Raw genomic sequence first — 20367 nt, forward strand, 5'->3', positions numbered from 1 at the left:
CAGAATGAAGTTTAATTTTGTTAAAATATTATTAACCCTTTCACACTGTACCTGCTTCTTCCCATGACCACTAAATTACAACTAAGTGCAGAACAACCATCATTGAGACCCACCTGAAGTCTAGCTGAACATAAGTCCTATAACTAAGGATAAACAGAAGAAGTAATGTGGAGATTGGTAGGAGGAATGGAGACACTAGACTGGGTTGGTCCCACACTCACATGGTGGTTAAAAATCAGAGGGCCCAGGCTGGGTGGCCCACCAAAAGACTTTGGGTTTGGCACAGCTGGTGTGGCTCAATGGACTGAGCGTCGTCCCACAGAGAGGTCCTGGTTTGAGTACCGGTTCAATTCCTGGTCAGGGCACATGTTTGGGTTGAGGGCTCAATCCCCAGTGGGAGGTGTGCAGGAGGCAGCCGATTGATGTTTCTCTCTCACATCAGTCGTTCTCTCTCTCTTCCTCTCTCTAAAAATCAATAAATATATCCTCATGTGAGGATTTAAAAAAATCATGGGGAGGGATATCTCAGCTGTGGAAATGCCCCCTGAGGAGTGAGGGGCTCTAGCCCCACACTGGGCTTCCCAGCCTGGAGCACAGCCAGGAAGAGAAGTCCCCATATCATCTGTGAAAATCAGTGAGGATCCCATCCAGGTGAGACAGATGGCTGCAAAAGACTCCGGCTTTCCTCTTAAAGAGCCACACAGGGGCCCTGGCCCGTTTGGCTCAGCGGTTAGAGCGTAGGCTTGCTGACCGAGGAGTCCCGGGTTTGGTTCCTGCTGGTGGCACGTACCTCGGTTGCAGTTTGCCCCTGCCCCAGTGGGGTCGTGTGGGTGGCAGCCAGTCGATGTGTCTCTCTCACTTCGATGTTTCTCCCTCTCTCCCTCCTGCTCTATCTGAAAATAAATGCAAAAAATGTCCTTGGGTGAGGATTAAAAAAAAAAAAAAAGAGCCACACAGGGACTTACTGTCTCTGAGCTCCAGTGCTGGGACAGCACATTGAAAAGCACCAACAACATATGTGGTGGAACTGCATTGTCTGGCTTCAGGGTGAGGGCTGGAGGGGCAGCTCTCCCTCAGAAGTGCTGGCAGGAGCCATTGTTCTTTTGTTGAGACCTACCTGCAACCAGCCTGCAGGCACAGGTGGGCACCAAGTCAGTTGTCATAAACCGGGCTAACACCCTTCACCCCACCCTTATGATTCCCTGAGACCCTGCCCTACCCAACTTTGGGTCCACCAACCTGCTTCCAGTGGCTTTTTCATACAAACACCTTGTCTTGGCTCATGCCTTGGACATTCCTAAAATCTCTCAAAGGTTTAAAAACCCTCAAAAAGCAGCATCTGGCCCCAGCAGACTTCATACCTCTTACTAAGCAGCCCAAGTCTAGCACTAGTGGCAGCCAGCCTCAGTTCATAGCTTAGCCTCTCCCAGGCACCTCCAAGCCCCGCACAAGTGGCCACCATCTTCAGATAACTTTGTACCTCATACCAAGTGGTCCCAGCAGGGCATAGGCAGTGGCTGACCTTGGCCTATACCAAAGCCCCTCCCAAGAAGCTTCAGAACCAGACACCTGGTGGCCAGCTTCAGACCACACCAGAGTAACACCCAATCACCTCCACAAAGGAAACACCCAAAGGGCAGACTTCGGAGGCACCAGAGCTCTGCTAAAGCAAATCCTGCTTTGTGGGGTCAGCACGGCACAATAGCTGCTCCACTGTAGTCTGGCCAGTGCTCACAACCAATCAGCCTAAGGGTCAATCCCTTCCATGTGTGCCAACAGCAATCAAGGCTCAAGCACGACAGGAGGGCAGACATCCTCACACAAGGGAAACTCCAGAGCACTTGGCTCCGGAGACTAGGCCTCACAGGACACTACTACATAAGGCCACTCAACCAACACTGGGAAATGTAGTAGCTCTACTTAATACCTAGAAACAAAGATGGGCAGGCAGCCCAAATGAAAAGACAAAGAAACAGGTTCCAAATAATAGAACAAAACAAAACTCCAGAAAAAGTATTAAATGAAATGAAATAGAGACAAGCAATCTACTAGATGCAAAGTTCAAAACACTGGTTATAAGGATGCTCAATGAACTTAGGGGGAGAGTAGATGAATTCAGTGAAAATTTTCTATTTTATTTTATTTTATTTTCTATTTTATTTTATTTTGCTTTGTTTATCCTCACCTGAGGACAATTTTCCATTTTTTGTTCAGATAGAGTGGGAGAGAGAGAGAGAGAGGAAAAGAGAGAGAGAGGGAAAGAGAGAGAGAGAGAGAAACATCAACATGAAAGGAACACATCAAGTGGCTGCCTCCCGCAAGGCCCAACCAGCGCTGGGGACAAAATGCAACCGAGGTACGTGCCCTTATCGGGAACTGAACCCCGGTCTCTCTGGACCGCAGGCCAATGCTCTAACCACTGAGCCAAACCAGCCAGGGCAATTCAGCAAAATTTTAACAAAAACATAGGAAACATAAAAATAGAAATAGTGTTATAGAATTGAAGGGGTTTGTTCACCTACTTGCATGAAAGCCCAGTCAAAAGTAAAAAAGAGTTTGCAGCAAAGGAAGTAAAGGTTTATTTAAGGCAATGGTGCCAATTCTGGAGTCATAGGTGAACTAGTGGTCTAAAGCCTGGCTCCCCCACAGCCTGTGTGGCACAGATTACATATGGGGAAAAATTATTCATGGTGATTAAGTGAGTTGGGGTCTTGGGCTCTACTGGGTGGTTGGGGCCAGAGTAGGGGATAGTTTATCATTGTATCAGGTCCTGACATCAGCCATGGCACCAGCCTGTCTAGGTTCATGAAGGTGTTGTCATTCCACTTCTGTGGCCCTGGGGCTGAAACATAACTGAGACCAAGATGTTATCTTTAGTTTGACTGAAACTGTTCCCTTGATGAACATATCTGAGGCTTTTTCTTAAGACAGTTTGACACTGCCCTGGCCGGTTTGACTCAGCAGTTAGAGCGTTGCTATAGACCAGAGAGTCCTGGGTTTGGTTCCTGCTAAGGGGATGTACCTTGGTTGCAGTTTGTCCCCACCCCAGTTGGGGTCATGTTGATGGCAACCAGTGATGTTTCTCTCTTTCTCTTTCCCCTCTCTCCCTACCACTCTATCTGAAGATAAATGCAAAAATGTCCTTGGGGCCCTGGCCAGTTTGGCTCAGCGGTTAGAGCGTCGGCCTGCGGTCCGGAGAGACCCGGGTTCTGTTCCCGCTAAGGGCACGTACTTTGGTTGCAGTTTGTCCCCGGCCCTGGTTGGTTGTGCGGGTGGCAGCCACTCGATGTGTCCCTTCACGTTGATGTTTTTCTCTCTCTCTCTCCCTTCCTCTCTCTCCCTCCCACTCTATCTGTACAAAAAAAAAAAAAGGAAAAATATCCTCGGGTGAGGATAAAAAAAAAAAAAAAAAATCATTGGGTGAGGATTTATTTTATTTTATTTTTTTTTATCCTCACCCAAGGGTATTTTTCCATTTTTTGTACAGATAGAGTGGGAGGGAGAGAGAGGAAGGGAGAGAGAGAGAGAAACATCGATGTGAAGGGACACATCGAGTGGCTGCCACCCGCACGACCAACCAGGGCCGGGGACAAACTGCAACCGAAGTACGTGCCCTTAGCGGGAACCGAACCCGGGTCTCTCCGGACCGCAGGCCGACGCTCTAACCGCTGAGCCAAACCAGCCAGGGCCTTGGGTGAGGATTTAAAAAAAAAAGGACAGTTTGACACTGACCAGAACCTGATTTTCTAAAGGCTTTAAAAGTAGAAGGGAAAAAAAAGAAAGGAAGCAAGTGAGTCATGGTGCCATTAGACTAAACAAGGCTGGTTTAAATCAAGAAGACAGAAAGTAGAAAAGGTCATGTTAGAGAATTAGAGTTTCTGTGTGGTTTAAATAGAAAACATAAAGAAAAAACCAACCAGAAATGAAGAATACATTAGAGGGAGTCAATAGTAGATTAGATGAATTAGAGGATATAATCAGCAATTTGAAATAGAAGGTAGCAGAAAACACGCAATCAGGACAACGAAAAGAATAAAGAATCCAGTCAGAAAACATACAAAAAACAACAAATGAATGCATAAATAAAAGGAACAACAAATCAACATCTCTCTCTCTCTCTCTCAAATCAATTTTTTAAAAAGAATAAAGAATCTAAAACAATGAGGATAGTTTACAGGGCCTCAGGGACAACATTAAGCAGAACAATATTCTCATCATAGGGGTCCCAGAAGAGAAGAGAGAAAGGAATTGAAAACCTATTTGAAATGATGACTGAAAATGTCCATGACCTGGAGAAGGAAATAGACATACAAGCCCAGGAAGTGCAGAGAGTTCCAAACAAGATGAACCCAAAGAGGCCCACTCCAAGGCACATCATAATTAAAATGCCAAAGATTAAACACAAAGAATCTTAAAAGAAGCAAGAGAAAAGTAGTTAGTTAACTACAAGGGAGCTCTAATAAGACTGTCAGTTGTTTTCTCAGCAGAAACTTTGCAGGCCAGAAGAGATTGGCACAAAATATTCAAAGTGATGAAAAGCAAGGACCGCCCTGGCTGGTTTGGCTCAGCAGTTAGAGCGTCGGCCTGCGGTCCGGAGAGACCTGGGTTTGGTTCCCACTAAGGGCACGTACTTTGGTTGCAGTTTGTCCCTGGCCCTGGTTGGTCGTGCGGTGGCAGCCACTCGATGTGTCCCTTTCACATCGATGTTTCTCTCTCTCTATCTCTTCCTCTCTCTCCCTCCCACTCTATCTGTACAAAAACTGGAAAAATGTCCTCGGGTGAGGATAAAAAAAGAAAAAAAGAAAAAAAGAAAAGCAAGGACCTACAATCAAGATTACTCTACCTGACAAGGCTATCATTTAGACTTGAAGGACAGATTAAAAACTTCCCAGAGAATAAAAGGCTAAAGGAGTTCATCACCACAAAACCAATATTACAAGAAATGTTAAAGGGAAGATATTCACCAATAATATATCCAATAAAGGGTTAAAATCCAAAATATATAAGGAACTCATTTAACTTAACACCATAAACACAAATATTCCAATTAAAAAATTGAAAGAAGACCTGAATAGACATTTCTCCCAAGAGGAAATAGAGATAGTCAATAGACATATGAAAAGATGCTCAACTTCACTAATTATCAGGAAATGAAAATCAAAACTACAGTAAGATATCACCTCACACCTGTCAGAATGGGTATCATCAAATCAATAGACAACAAGTGCTGGTGAGGTAGTGGAGAAAAATGAACCCTCATGTACTGTGGTGGGTTTGTAAATTGGTGCAACCACTATGGGAAAGACTAGAGAGTTTTCTCAAAAAATTAAATTTAGAATATACCATATGACCCAGCAATTTTACTTCTGGGTATTTATCCAAAGAAATCCAAAACACTAATTTGAAAAGACATATGCAATCCTATATTTATTGCAGCATTAGTTACAACAGCCAAGATATGGAAACAACCTAAGTGTTCATTGATAGACAAATGGATAAAGAACTGGCCCTGGTTGACTTCGTGTGGGTGGCAACCACTGGATGTGTCTCTCTCTTGCATTGATGTTTCTCTCTCTCTCTCTTTCTTCCTCCCTCTCTCCCTCCAGCTCTGTCTGAAGATAAAAGTAAAAATGTCCTCGGGTGAGGATAAAAAAAAAGAAGTGGTACTTATATACTGAAAGGGTTAGTAATGTTTTAATGGGTAAAGGTAAAAGTTTGTAAAAGGCAGAAACTATGGAAATTGTGATGCTTGCACGACTTTTGCTTAGCCTTTTGTTGAGTACGGATAAGGAGTATCTAGATTAAGAAAAAAAAAAAAAAGAAAGAAAGACAAAAGGATTATCTAGATTATCTGCAAGACAATGGATAACCCAGCAGGTGCCAGACAACATACCAGCTCAGCCCAACAGCAAGGTGAACAATGGGCCATGCAGTGTACTCAGCAGGAATTGCTAGAAGCTAAAATAAGAGTATATAATGGACACCCCAACCCTAACGCATGGGCAACCAGACATTCACTTGTTCTTTAGGCCCCTCTATCTTTCTCCACTCTTTTCTTGCATTGCCAGCCTGCCCCACTCCCTTGTTAGGGTGGGACATTCTTTCTAAACTCCATGCTACTTTAACCTTTCCTCCTCTCCCTACCAACCACTCTCATTCTTTACTGTCTCCTCCAAGAATCTGCTTCCTTTCCTAACATAAACCCCCTGGGCCTCTCTGCCCCCTCGAGGGCACAGGGCAGGGTCCGCAGGCCTTGCTTGCCCTGGTGAAATACCACTACTCTTATCATTTCTTCACAGACCCAGTGAGGCGGGGGAGGGGGAAAGCCCCGAGGGGCTCTCGCTTCTGGCGCCAAGCACTAGGCTGCACCAGCTGGGCGTGACCTGCACTGGGGACAGTGCTAGGTGGGGAGTTTGACTGGGGCGGTATACTTGTCAATTCATAATGCAGGTGTCCTAAGGCAAGCTCAGGGAGGACAGAAACCTCCTGCAGAGTGGAAGGGCAAAAGCTCGCTTGATCTTGATTCTCAGTACGAATACAGACGTGAAAGCAGGCACCATGTATAATATCTCTCACTATAACCTTACGAGGGGCACCTGTAATCTCACTATTTATGTTGTGCCTAACTCCTGCAATGGGAATTTATATGTGCAAGCTCAGAGGGACCTGATGCAATACCAGATAAATCACACCAGGGAAATTAGTCACTATCCAGGGTGTAGTTCTGTGGTGGCACTAGCCCTCACCTCCCCCATCATGGTTTAATCATTTGAGTCTTACTATGGGTCTATCAAAGACCTCCCTAGGCCCAAATATGACTGGACTACTTTGCTTTCCAGCAGGAATGATGTTTTAGGTACACTAAACATTTCTGCCCTCAGGAGAGGAATTGTTATTCAATGCCTAAACCCAGCAAAACAGTGTGGTTTATGGGCAGTAGGATATGTCACCCCAGCCAATACCTTAATCCATTCCTTCATTCCTAATTCTACCTCATCAAGCCCTGAACCCAGAATCCATCATAGGGCAAAAAGGAAAGTCGGACTCTGCATAGCAAGACTCATAGCTGCAATCATCACTGCGGCTTCGTGGGAGGGATTACTTATATTACCACCACCATGGCAAATATAGGTAGAGGTACCGGTGAAAATTTCAAGCTTCTTTCAGATTCCATGGACTCTTGCTTGCACGGTAATAGATAGTCGCATTGCTCTAGATTATTTACTAGCTAAAGAAGGGAGCATATGCATGATAGCAAAGACATCTTGTTGCTTCTATATTAACTCAATTGGACAAGTCAAGGAGAGGACACAATGAATTCTAGATAATGCCGCAGTGGCTAAAGGAATTTAGTCAGGATCACCTAGCCCAATCTGGACAAGTGTAGAAGCAGCCTTGCCTAAACTAACCTGGCTTCCCCCACTTCACAGGGCCCCTCCTATTAGCCTTCTTATTATTGCTTTTCGGACCTTGCCTCTTGCGCCTGATTACTAGATTTGTACAAAATCGACTGCAAATTTTAATCAACCAGACAGTTGGACAATTTGTTCTAGCACAGGTAAAAGGACCCTATCACCCCCTTCTCCAAGAAGTTATCTAACAAATTCTTTTTAGGAGTCCACGACTACCCACACCTGCAGGAAGTAGGCAAAGAGAAACTTCGCCCCTTTTCCCTTTTTCATCGTCATAAGGTGGGAATGAAAGGGTTAGTAATGTTTTAATGGGTAAAGGTAAAAGTTTGTAAAAGGCGGAAACTATGGAAATTGTGATGATTGCATGACCTTTGCTCAGCCTTTTGTTGAGTATGGATAAGGATTATCTAGATTATCCGAGAGACAATGGATAACCTAGCAGGTGCTGGATGAGATACCAGCTCAGCCCAACTGCAAGGTGGACAATGGGCCATGCATAGTACGTCAGCAGGAATTGCTAGAAGCTAAAATTAGAGTGTATAATGGACACCCCAACCCTAATGCATGGCTGAACTCTTTTCGGCTCAGCCTGCCTGCACTCAGGTGCCTGCAATAAAGCCATTTTGCTCTACATTGGCCTTATGTTGTGGAAGTGATCTCCCGCCACCTCAGACCTTTTATATACAATAGAATATTATTTGTCCATAAAGAAGAATAAAATTTTGCCATTCACAACAACATGGATGGACCTAGATGGTTTATACTAAGTAATATAAGTCAGACAGAGAAAGACAAATACCATGATTTCATTTATATATGGATTCTAATATGAATAAAAAATAAACAAATTCATAGATACAGAGAAAAATTAATGGTTGTCAGATTGAAGGGGGTTGGGGGATGGGTGAAAAAGTGAAAGGGATTAAATGTATACATTGTCAGTTATAAAAACAGTCACAGAGAAGACTTCCAGTCAAGGTGGCAGCGTAGGTAAATGCAGTTCTCACATCCTCCCACAACCACATCAAAATTACAACTAAACCACAGAACAACCATCATTCAGAACCGCCTGAAATAGCGCTGAATGGAAGTCCTACAACTACGAAATTAAAGAAGCAGCCACATTGAGACTGGCAGGAGGGGCTAGTCCCACACCCATGTGTGGTGGATAAAAATCAGGAGACACCTCGGCTGGGACGTTCCTCCCTGAGGAGTGAGAGGACCCGGTCCCACACCAGGGGCCCAGCTCAGGGTTCCAGTGCCAGGAAGAGAAGTCTCATAACTTATGGCTGTAAAACCAATGGGAACTGAGGCTGAGGGAGGATGAGGCTTCTGGAGCCCCAGGCAGCTCCTCTTAAAGTGCCCGCGCACGGACTTACTCGGACTTGCTCCTTCCAAGCTTGGAGAGGAGGCAGCTTGAGGGGCGCCAGAGACATACAGGGAAGAACTGAGCTATTTGGCCTCAGGACAAGGGTTAGAGAGGCAACTTCCTCCCAGAGAGATGTGCTGGCGGAGGCTGATGTTCCTTTGGTGAGCCCTTCCCTGGGGTGGCAGACAGCTGCCATATCTGGGACTCCAGCAACCTGGCTCACACTGTTTGCTCCGCCTTGGTGATTCCCTGAGGCCCTGCCCTGCCCAACTTTCGGGTCCACCCAGGCTGTTTCCAAAGGCTTTACCATAGGATTGGCCTGTCTTGGATCCTGCTTCAGAGTTTCCTAAAATCTCTCAAACAAGCAGCATCTGGTCTCAGTGAATCCCATACCTCTCGTTAAGTGGCTCCAGGCCTGGCACTAGAAGCAGCCGGCTTTGGTTCACAACTTGGCTTTTCCTGGGCACTTCCAAGCCCAGCACGAGAAGCAGCCATTGGCAGATCACTTTGTAGCTTATGCTGGGTGACCACGGATAGAACACAGGCATTGGCTGACCTTGTCCCAGAGCGAGCACACCCAGTGGACAGTTTCAGACCACATCGAAACACCACCACCCAACCACCTCCACAAGTGACACACTTAATGAGTGGGTTTCAGAGCCCTGATAAAGTAAGTCTTGCTCTGTGTGGTGGGCCCCTACACAGCTGATCCTCCAAGGGAGTCAGAGGCCAGTGGTCAGTGGGCACAGCCAGTCTTTGCAGCTGATCAGCCTGAGTAAATCCCTCCCATTGATGTGCCAACAGCAATCAAGACTCAATTACAGCCTGGCCAGTTTGGCTCAGTGGTTGAGCATCAGCTTGTGGACCAGAGAGTCCCAGGTTTGGTTCCCACTAGGGGCACGTACCACCAAAAAGAAAAAAAGAAAAGAAAAAAAGACTCAATTACAACTGAAGGGTGTACAGTCCACACTAGAGGTGCACCTCGAGGGCCCAGCTGGGGTGATCAGGGAGGCTGTGCCACTGGACCCTACAGGACACCTACAACAATAGGCCACCCTACAAAGCCAGGGGACATAGAAACTCTACCTAATACATAGAAACAATCACAGGGAAGCAGCCAAAATGAGGAGACAAAGAAACATGTCCCAAATGAAAGAAAAGAACAAAACTCCAGGAAAAGAATTAAACAAAATGGAGATAAGCAATCAATCAGATGCAGAGTTCAAAACACTGGTTATAAGGTTGCTCAAGGAACTTGGTGAGACCTTCTAGGAACTTAAGGAGACCTCCAAGGAACTTAGAACATCAACAATATAAAAAGTGACCAGTCAGAAATGAAGGATGCCCTAACTGAAATAAAGAATAATTTATAGGGAATCAATAGAAGAGTAGGTAAAGCCAAGAAGCAGACCATTGATTTGGAATATAAGGAAGCAGAAAACACCCAATCAGAACAGCAAAAAGAAAAAAGAATCCAAAAAAATGAGGATAGGAGCCTCTAGGACAACTTCGAGCATTCCAACATTTGCATCATAGGGGTGCCCGAAGAGAAGAGAGAGAACAAAAAATTGAAATCCTTTTTGAAACAATTATGATAGAAAACTTCCTTAACTTGGTGAAGGAAACAGACATACAAGTCCAGGAAGCACAGCGAGTCCCAAACAAGATGAACCCAAAGAGGTCTGCACCAAGACACATCATCATCAAAATGCCAAAGGTTAAATACAAAGAGAGACCTTAAAAGCAGCAAGAGAAAAGCAGTTAGTTACCTACAAGGGAGTTCCTATAAGACTGTCAGCCGATTTCTCAAAAGAAACTTTGCAGGCCAAAAAGGAGTGGCAAGAAATATTCAAGGTGATGAAAAACAACAACCTACAACCAAGATTACTCTATCCTGCAAAGCTATCATTTAGAATCGATGGACATATCAAGAGTTTCCCAGACAAGAAAAAGCTAAAGGAGTTCACCACCACCAAACCAGTATTATACAAAATGTTGAAGGGTTTTCTTGAAGAACAAAAATATGAACAATAAAATGGCAATCAATACATATCTATCAACAACTGAATATACAAACAAAATGAGCAAGCAGAGCAGAAACAGACTTCTAGATACAGAGAACTTTTTGTTGTTTGCCAGATGGTCAGGGGCTAGGGGGATAGGTGAAAAAGATGAAGGAATTAAGAAGTACAAATTTGTTGTTAGACTGATGAACCTCAAAGAGAAGTGGGGAGGGAGGGCGGGATGAGATAAACCAAAGAACTTCTATGCATATATGCATAACCAATGGACACTGACAATAGTGTGGGGAAGGCAGAAGGGGGGGCGGGATTGGGGAGCAGGGGATCAATGGGGAAAAAGGGGGGAATATCTGTAATACATTTAACAATAAAGACGAGTTTAAAAAAACAGTCACAAGAATGTAAAGTACCGCATAGGGAATATAGTCAATAATATTGCAATAACTATGTATGATACTAGACTTATCAGGGTGATCACTTTCTTTTTCAAGTTCAATGTTTCAATAGGAAAAATGAAATTATTAAACAAATATAAAAATTTGCAATTGAATGGGCAGGTATTAACTACAACACAAAAGTTATTTGACAAGCAGCAAAAAATATGATTTTAATTTTGTGGCAGCAAATTAATATATAATCAAATACAATGTTTACTCTTTATGTAGTAAAAAATTTAAATTTACTTAAAAAATTCACATTTTATTTCTTTAATAAATTGAAGTCTAATGCACTGTGTTATTGTTACTGCCAATTTCTAGTTAAATCTAAATGGATTTATAATAACTTGAAACCTGTCCATTTTTCTTTTTTTTAATCCTCACCCAAGGACATTTTTTTGCATTTATCTTCAGATAGAGCAGGAGGGAGAGAGGCAGGAAAAAAGAGAAACATTGATGTGAGAGAGACACATCAACTGGTCACTACCCACACGACCCCAACCGGGGCCGGGGACAAACTGCAACCGAGGTACGTGCCCTTAGTGGAAACCGAACCCAGGACTCTCTAGTTTGAGGGCCGACGCTCTAACCACTAAGCCAAATTGGCCAGGACCATTTTTCTTAATAATATCATAATTTAAATCTTGAAAAAGCATCTTCCTTCATCTTCCCTTTTACCCCTTGCTAAATTTTAAAAACATGAATCTATGATGAAAAGCATAAATAAGCATTTGTGTTATCAGACACTTTTAATTTGAATCAGTATCTATAGTTCTTTTCTGGACTCTGGCTGCCTTTATGTGAGTGTCAGGAATATAAAATGTCTGGCATACTTTTAGTGATGTTTAGATACATAGTTGAAAAATTGCCAAATCTCCTTGCATTGCCTTTTTGAAAACTGTTTAGAAAATAAAAAGGAACTATAATTAAAGGAAACTAGAAGCAATTTTATCTATATATACGCATATGTGAAATAATTTTTTACTTGAGTAATTAACAATTTTTATCAACATTGCTATATGAGTATGCTAACATTCAACCATTATTTTCAATAATTTTTCCTATATTTGAAATGAATTTTCACAGCGATCTTAGTATTTCTTATTATAGGGTGATCACTTTGTAAGTTATATAAATGTCTGATCACTATGTTGTACATCTGAAACTAATACAATACCGTATGTCAACTGTAATTGAAAAATTTTAAAAAATTAAAAACCATGAGGAAAGAAATTCATATGGATCATAGAATACTACAGCCATACACGTGCATGCACATGTATGCGTACATTCACATATTATTTTTGGTAAAATGGTATAAAGATATATCAGCTTTAGGTGACTGTTCAATTGTAAGTTGTTTTAGTGTATTCTTATACTGCTATTTAGAAATCTAAGTTTGATAAAAGATCACGCAGAAACCCACCATGTGATTCAGCAAAGACACATTCTTCTGCTCCTGTACCTTCAATCTCAAGAATTTGCAGTACTGTTCACCACCACTTGGTAGCATTGTGCAGCATATGTAGGTCTAACTCAAACTTCATATTAATCTCCAAAGGTCTAAAATTGCAAATCAAATATCAGGAGGTAACAGCTTTGTGATGGACACTCACAACAAAGGTTATATGATACGTAAAAACAGAGTATTTGGTTAAGAAACAAATCAAATACTGACAATTTTATCTACAAAGGAATCCACAAAAGGGAGAGAGACCCCGGAGGATTCTCAGGAAGTACAGAAGCTACGAGGGAAGATAATGATTTAAACTGGCCTGTGAGGCATAGGATTAGTCTTCAGGGGATTGAGAGGAGGACATGAGATTCACAGAGGGATGGACAGAAGCAAGAAGAGTGTGAGCGGAGCAGCTGAGACTGATTGATATCAGAACTGAAGGTTCATGCTGGGAAGTAGTTTCGAGGCCAAATGCGTCAGCAGTGAGTGGGCCGAGGGAGGTTATTGGATTTAAGAAGTGGGCAGTGCATGGAGAGCCTTAGAAGTGCTGCTTCAGGAGACTGGTGCTCAATGGACAGAATTATTTATTATCTATAATAGGCTGTTTGATTTTTTTGGTAAATAATATCCTTCATAATTTCTCATGAAAAATAACACTATTATCCTAAAGATCCCTACAGAAATTTTAATGCTTTTATTTGGGGGGTAGTGAGGAGTAAATCTGAAGAGGGTACCAGGATCTTTAGCACTGATAGATGAAGTAGCTTGAATACATGCTTTTATTTCAATTATTTATTTACTTTTATTTATTTATTTATTTATTTATTTATTTATTTATCCTCACCCGAGGACACTTTTTCATTCTTTGTTCAGATACAGCAGGAGGGAGAGAGAGAGAGAGAAACAGTGATGTGAAAGGGACACATCGAGTGGCTGCCACCCGCACGACCAACCAGGGCCGGGGACAAACTGCAACCGAGGTACATGCCCTTAGCGGGAACCGAACCCGGGTCTCTCCAGACCGCAGGCCGACGCTCTAACCGCTGAGCCAAACTGGCCAGGGCTATTTACTTTTATTTTTATTTCATTAATTTAAACCTAAAAACTTAAGTTTGTTTTAAAAGTCTGAGTGTTTTATTTTATTTTATTTTATTTTTTTATCCTCACCTGAGGACATTTTGTCATTTTTTGTTCAGATAGAGTGGGAGGGAGAGAGAGAGAGAGAGAGAAACATCAACGTGAGAGGGACACATCGAGTGGCTGCCTCCCATACAACCCAACCAGAGCCAGGGTCAAACTGCAAACGAGGTACATGCCCTTAGCGGAAACCGAACCCGGGTCTCTGAACCATAGGCCGATGCTCCAGTCGCTGAGCCAAACCGGCCAGGGCAAAAGTCTGAGTGTTTAAAAGGAGAAAAAATGTTTTCTGGCCAATTGGTTTGGGAACAAAAAAATAGATTTTAATTATCGTGCCATTAAAACATATACTTTGAGAAGAACTGTCACATTCAGACTCAATTCTTCTGATTCACCTTATGGTACTGAACTCAGCTCTTCATAAGGAGCAGTCTCCTTGTACCCTCACATGTCCTACTCCTTCAGACTGTTGCAGATACAACCAGAGGCTCCATTTTGGTCAAGTGGTTAGTTCTGGGGCTTTTGCTTATGCCTTAAAATAACGTGGGCCATGAGAAGAGGGATGGACAGCAAAGGGTCACATGGTATGGCACATACCTACTGCATTCCTTTCATATCACTGGTGAATGCACATATAGTTAGAGATTGAAGAAATGCTCTGAGAGATGGTTAGTTGAGAAGAGTTCTATTTCAATACAGTGGTATGTTTTGGTTGGTTGTACCTTATTGGACAACCATGATCAATAGTTGATTTGGAAAAAAGGAATTTAAATTACTCACATTTCACAGCATCATGAATCCAACTGTAAATAAAGAATATAAACATTATATGGATGAGTTTATCAAAATTTAAGATATAAGATTACTCAAACCAAACGTGAAAATGATATAAAATAATAAATGCTTAAAATTTGTGAAGTTATTAAAGTCTCCAAAAATGTCAGGGCATTCAAAATAACAGTTAAGAAAAACCTTGTTTATTACATTTTTATTTATATCACAATTTATTCCTTTTTTTTTTTATCCTCACCTGAGGACATTTTTCCATTTTTTGTTCAGACAGCACAGGAGGGAGAGAGAGGAAGAGAGCGAGCGAGAGAAACATCGACGAGTGGCTGCCACTTGCACGACCCAATCAAGGCTGGGGACAAACTGCAACCGAGGTACGTGCCCTTAGCGGGAACCGAACCTGGGTCTCTCTGGACCGCAGGCCGACGCTCTAACCACTGAGCAAACTGGCTAGGGCTCACAATTTATTCTTATAGCTTATGTTTAATGACATGACATTCTACACTTTTCTTTCATTCTTTTGTTTAAATCAATAAGAAAGTGATTGTAGTTATGAATATGAATAAGATACAGTCCCTGCCTGTGATGGGATGAGACTTTTGGGGACCTTGGGTAGCAATGAGTGTGTTCCACATAGGGGAGGAATGTCAATCACTGGGGAAGCAGCCTTTATGATGGCTACCAGTGATCCCTGCCTCCTCTTATTCTTGCTTTTGTGTAATCCTCTCATCTTGAAAGTGGGCTGGACCTAGTGACTTGCTTCTAACAGATAGAATACAGGAAAGGTGAGAATGTCACTTCTGAGACTGGGTTATATAAATAGGGTGACTTTTGTCTTGCTTGCTCGCTCATTTGATGGAAGCCAGCTGCCATGTCGTGAGGTCTCCTATGAAGAGACCCAGTGGATGGAACTGAGGGTGGCCTTTGGCCAACTGTTAGTAAGGAGGTCTTGGTCCAACAATCTGTGAGGAATTTAATCTTGCCAATACCCTTGTGATCCTCCCCTAGTTGAGCCTTCAGCTAGCTCCTAGCCTAGCCAACACCTCACTGCAGCCTTGTGAAAAACCCTGAACCAGAGGACCCAGTCCAGTGATCCCAGATGCCTGACCCACAGAACCACGAGATAATTTTTGTTGTTTGAGTCAGTACATTGTGGAGTAATTTGAATACAGCAATAGATAACTTACATTGCTGTCAAGTAGCTTATGATCTAATTAAGTGAAATAAACATATAAATAAAGATAATAACTAACAGTTATGTAGTGCTTATTATACATCAGGTACTTTACTAAGCATTTTACACATGATTAATTTAATCCTTACAACAAGCCTATGAATTAAGTATTGCTACTATTGCCATTTTATAGGTGAGGAAATTGAGGCAACAAGAAGTTAAATAACCTGCTCACACAGCTAGTGGACCTCGGATTCAAACTCAGTTTGATGCCAGAGTTCAAGTTCTTAATCACTATTTCGTACTGCTTATTTCCATGTTATATGCCACAATAGAAGTTTGTACACTTTATAGATGTAGTACAACATAGGGGATGATTATATCTGTAGAACAAAGGAGTCGGAAGGATGCACAAACACCCTGTTTGTGCTTGCCAAGGACATCTGTCACTACTGATTCCTTTCAAATGTTTGTAAGAAGTTATGTGGTCCTTTTCATATTCTGACCTTTATTTCTTTTCTTTCTTTCTTTTTTATTTATCCTCACCTGAGGACATATTTCCATTTTTTGTTCAGACAGAGTGGGAGGGAGAGAGAGGAAGAGAGAAAGAGAGAGAGAGAAACATCGACATGAAAGGGACATATTGAGTGGCCGCCACCCGCATGACCTACCAGGGCCGGGGACAAACTGCCACCGAGGTACATGCCCTTAGCGAGAACTGAACCCGGTTCTCTCTGGACCACAGTCTGAAGCTCTAACCGCTGAACAAAACCGGCCAGGGCTTGACCTTTATTTCTATTGGTAAACACTATCCTCTCTGAACTCTAGTAAGCCAGGACTCTTTTTTTTTAATCCTCACCTGAGGACATTTTTTCCATTTTTTGTTCAGATAGAGTGGGAGAGAGAGAGAGGAAAAGAGAGAGAGAGAGAGAAACATTGATGTGAAAGGGACACATCAAGTGGTTGCCACCCGCATGACCCAACCAGAGCCGGGGACAAACTGCAACCGAGGTATGTGCCCTTAGCAGCCCTTAGCAGTACTCTAACCGGGGTCTCTCTGGACCGCAGGCCAATGCTCTAATCGCTGAGCCAAACTGGCCAGGGCATAAGCCAGAACTCTTTAGAAAAGTGTAACTTGCCCTGGCTGGTTTGGCTCAGCGGTTAGAGCATCGGCCTGTGGTCCAGAGAGACCAGGGTTTGGTTCCTGCTGAGGGCACGTACCTCAGTTGCAGTTTGTCCCCGGCCCTGTTTGGGGTTGTGCGGGAGGCAGCTACTCCATGTGTCCCTTTCACGTCGATGTTTCTCTCTCTCTCCCTCCCACTCTATCGGAACAAAAATGGATGCATGTCCTCGGGTGAGGATAAAAAAAAAAAGAAAGAAAAGTGTAACTTGAAGAAAAGTGTAACTTGTGGTTCTCAACCAAGAGCAACGGCAGGAGCGCAGAATGAGTTGGGCAGAAAAATCACCTCACTGGTTTCAATACACAAAGGATTAGTAATGAAGACATTTGTCTTCTGTAGCAACAGAATCAGGCTTTTTACAGACTTCCCACGTGCTATCCACTAGAGTTCCAAAAATCATATTGCTCTCTCTACCCTTGGGATGATGAGGAAGATCAGTCATGAGTTTGAGAACCATGATCAAGTTTCTATATTTAAATGTAACTTGAAATAATCCTGCATCAGACCCAAATAACCTATTGCTTATTTGATAGAAAAAAAATGGAGAGAACAGGAAAAGGGAGATTAAACATAACTCAGAATTAGTCACTGGAAAAAGCAAACCAGGTAACGATAAACAAAGAGAAGAAACTGTAGATAAAATAATTAGGGACACAAAAATAGTTGTTGCCTTTCCTCCTCATTATCAAAATTATCCTCAAAAGGCCAGTTTAAAAAAAATGTTTTTTTGAGATAATTGTAGATTCACGTGCAATTGTAAGAAATAATGTAGAGAGATCCTACATAGCATAATGTCACAATCAGGAATTAACATTGGTACAATCTGTCAAATTTATTCCGTTTTCACTAATTTTACATGCACCGTGTGTATGCACACACATGCAGACTCAAGCTCCTTTTTATGTAATTTTGTCATTTATGTAGAATTGTGTGGCCACTACAATCAAAATACAGTAAAGTCCAATCACAGAGATGCCTCATGTTACTCTTTTGCAGCTACAGCCATCCCTGTCCCTCCTACTATCTGCAGTCCCTGGCAACCTCCAGTCTATGTTCCATCCTTATTATTTTGTCACTCAAGAATGCTATATAGCCCTGGCCGGTTTGGCTTAGCAGTTAGAGCATCAGCCTGCGGTCCAAAGTGACCTGAGCTCAGTTGTCGCTAAGGGCACATACTTTGGTTGCAGTTTGTCCCTGGCCCCGGTTGGGGTGGTGTATGAGGCAGCCACTTGATGTCGATGTTTCTCTCTCTCTCTCTCTCCCACTCTATCTGAATAAAAAATGGAAAAAAAAAAAAAAAAAAAGAATGCTATACAAAAGAAACCTTTTGAGATTGACACCCGCCCCCACCCGATACCACTCAGCATAATTCCCTTGAGATTCATCCATGCTGTTCTGTGTTTAATAGTTCATTTCTTTTTATTGTTGAATAGCATTTCATGCTATGGATTACCACAGTTTGTTTAACTATTCACCTGTTGAAGAACATTTGGGTTGTTTCCTGCTTGGGGCCATCACAAATAAAAATTCTGTGAGCATTTGTGTACAGGTTTTAGTGTGAACATAGGTTTTCATTTCTCTGGGATAAATGCCCAAAGTACAATTGCTGGGATCCGTGGCAAATGCATGCCTGAATTGTTTTACATTCCCACCAGCAATGTGTGAGTAATCCAGTTTCTTTACATCCACACCTGCTTTTCATATATCACTATATCTTATTTTAGCCATCCTGATAGGTGTGTAGTGATATCTCATTGTGGTTTAAATTTATACTTTGATAATTGCTACTGAATGTTGAACAGTTTTTTATGTGCTTATTTGCCATCTCTGTTTCTTTCCTTTTTAGTGTGAATGTTCGTGTACTTTGCCCTCTTCTGATTGGATTGTTGTTGTTTTTTCTTTATTGATTTTAGAGAGAGAGGAAGGGAGAGAAAGATAGAAACATGGATGAGAGAGAACATCGATTGGCTGCCTCCTGTATGCCTCCCACTGGGAATCGAGCCCACAACCTGGGCATGTGCCCTGACCAGGAATCGAACTAGCGACCTCTTAGTGCATGGGTTGACGGTCAACCACTGAGCCACATCAGCAGGGTGGACTGTTTGTTTTTTTATTGTTGAGTTTTGAGAGTTCAGATATGTGGTTTGCAAATATACTCTCTCAGGTTCAATTTCTCGAATTGTGCTTTCCCTGTCAAATCTGAGATTTTCTTAGCCCTATGTCCCAAAGATTTTTGCTGCTGTTGTTACTTTACCTGTTTTAACACTTAAGTTAGTGCTCCATTTTTGAGATAATTTAGTTCAAGTTTCTTTTTGGGGGTGGTGGTGACAATGAATGCCCAGTGCCCAATTACTTTGCAGCCCTATTTTCTGAAAAGGCTATCCTTCCTCCCTTGCATTTATTTTGCATCTTTGTTAAAAATCACATGGGCATACTTGGACCTATTTCTGGTTTTCTGTTCTAATCCATTGATCTATATGTCTATTCCTGCATCGATAACACAGTCCTGGTTACATGTTAAGCTATGTATGATATATGTAGCTATATATTAAGACAACATAGGATAGAATGATGCCTTCCAGTCTTTTCTTCTTTTTCAAAATTGTTTTAGCTATTCTAGGTCCTGCACCTTTACATGTAAATTTTACAGCAAGCTTGTCTATGCTAGAAAATATCTTGCTGAGATTTTGATCAGAAGTGTATTAAATCTATAGTAATCAATTGAGGAGAATTGACATCTTTACTATAATGTCTTTCAATTCATGAACATTGTAAGCTTATTCATTTATTTAAATCTTTTATTTCTTTCATCAGCATTTTGTAAGTTTCAGAATACATATCTTGTAGATGTTTTATTATATTTATACCTATTTTCATTGGAGCAATTATAAATGGCATTTTGTTTTAAATTTAAGTTTCCATATGTTGTTAGTATATAGAAATGCAATTGTTTTTTGTGAGTTGATCTTGTGTCCTGTGACATTGCTAAAATCACTTACTAATTCTTGGATTGTGTGTGTGTGTGTAGAGTCCTTGCAATTTACTATGTAGACACTAATGTCATTGTAAAAAGGAACAGTATTATATCCTCCTTTATAATTGGTGTGCCATACCTTTTGTTTCTTTTTCTTGCTTTATGGAATTGGCTTGCACTTCCAGGTACTTCACTAGAGTGGTGAGATTGGACATTCTAGGACATCATAGGGGAAAAGCATTCATCCTGTCACCGGTAAGTATGATGTTAGCTGTAAGTTTTATAAAGGTTCCATAACAACTTGAGGAAGTTCCCATGGATTCCTAGCTTGCTGAGGCTTTTTATCATGAACAGATGTTGGATATTGTCAAATGCCTTTTCTGTATCAATTGATATAATCAAATGATTATTCTTCTT

This window comes from Molossus molossus, unplaced genomic scaffold, assembly GCF_014108415.1.
Source record: "Molossus molossus isolate mMolMol1 unplaced genomic scaffold, mMolMol1.p scaffold_m16_p_15, whole genome shotgun sequence".
NCBI lineage: Eukaryota > Metazoa > Chordata > Mammalia > Chiroptera > Molossidae > Molossus > Molossus molossus.